Below are 1,758 nucleotides of genomic sequence, written 5' to 3' on the forward strand. Positions count from 1 at the left end.
AGTACCGGCCCTCCTCCCGAAAGTTCTAGTTAATGCTTAGCTGTAAGTTTAGTCAGCAAGTTTTAGTTAGAGTTTTCTGGAAGTTGGTCCCTTGCGTCTCTGCGAAAATCTCTACACTGTCTACAAAGAATACCAGTCATTACTAAGGTAAGAGACAGCGTACTTAGGTCTTGACACCTGGATACTGCCCACTTGACTCCTCTTGCATATTGTGCCTTACATTCATCAAGATCAGGCATGATTTCTTTACACCCGTTACACTGCTGGCAATGTATGGCATTTGTTATGAATACTGGGAGAGACCTATGATGAGGAGAGGATGGCAGTGATCCACTTAGTGGATGTTTCAAAAGCCTTTAGTGGTCTCATCTATTCTGAATGATGAGGGCCTTAGGACTTGGGGAGTGTCATCTGAGATGCAAAGACAGGTTGTATTCATAGGCAAGCACAAGGGTGGGGGTTGGGCGGGGGTCTCCTTGTGAGATCCAGTGGGGCAGGGTACTCGTCAGGGTTGTTCCTTGTCCACGCTGTTGTTTCCTATTGACATATAACCGTTGTCACCATGCATATAATATCACTGTATGCTGAGGATCTGTAGATGTATATGATGGATGCGGAGTATGCCTTGGAAGGGGTGCGTTAGTTGCAATGTAGCTGAGCTCCACCCCACTGCTCAATAGTGAATGTCTACAGGATAAGTGTTGGACATTCCTCTATCACTTTGGCTGAGCGGTGTGAGGAGGTGGCAGACATGACCTCACAATCTCCCTTCAAATTTGAAGAGCAGACCTAAGTGATGTCCCCATATGCCTTGGCCCAATGAACTTGCTGCCCTGGTGAGTGATAGCGGTGACAACATTCCTGGCAATTGTGCCCTGAGGCACCGTATGTATTCTGTGGGACATGGTCAACACTGGCCAGGCGGTAGAGTCTGTATTTGAAAATGAGGGGAGAGACCTGAAAAACATTGTTTGAGGCCATCTGCTTGAAGTTCTAATGTATGCACAAAGCTGCCTGACATCTTGGACAATATTTGGCATCACAGGGATTGCCAGCACATGTACTCACAGATGCAGCTTAAACATAGCAAGATCATAATAATGACATGCACTCAAACATGAAACTTTATCCATTCAATGTGTCAACTTACTCACACTTCTAACATAGTAAATGCAGTACGTTAAAGAAGAGATCACAAAGTATGTAAGTAGAAAATTTAAATTACTTTTACTTCACAAACACACTTGTTCAAATATGTACATTACTAAAAAATTACATAAAATCAAAAAAATACTAACACTATCTATACTATATAAACTTAACCTAACCTAACTTATCTTAACCTATCTAACTTACATTACTATGCCCTAACTTACTTATCCTAAAATAACCTAGGTTGACGCAGGACAAGTAAACATCAGCCCCCACCCCCCTTAACACATAAATGTACAATAGACATACACATACTTATCCTAAACATAAACTACACACTAATCTAATCAAACCACAAATATATATTTTTTTGTATTTTTTTTATTTTTTTTAAAAACACATATAACACATCTAAGAAAACCCACCCACCCAAATAGTAAATGTAAAACCCAGCAACTACCTAATGAAAAAGAAGATATAGAAAAAGGAAACCTAACTAACTACCTAATCTAACTATCTAAACCTATATAAAATATTTAAAACAAATATGCAATAACAGTGTAGTGTAAACAAAAAGTCTTTGTCCACACATTGTCCACATACTAA

The sequence above is a fragment of the Lissotriton vulgaris genome, chromosome 2_1 (assembly GCF_964263255.1).
Source record: "Lissotriton vulgaris chromosome 2_1, aLisVul1.2, whole genome shotgun sequence".
Lineage (NCBI taxonomy): Eukaryota > Metazoa > Chordata > Amphibia > Caudata > Salamandridae > Lissotriton > Lissotriton vulgaris.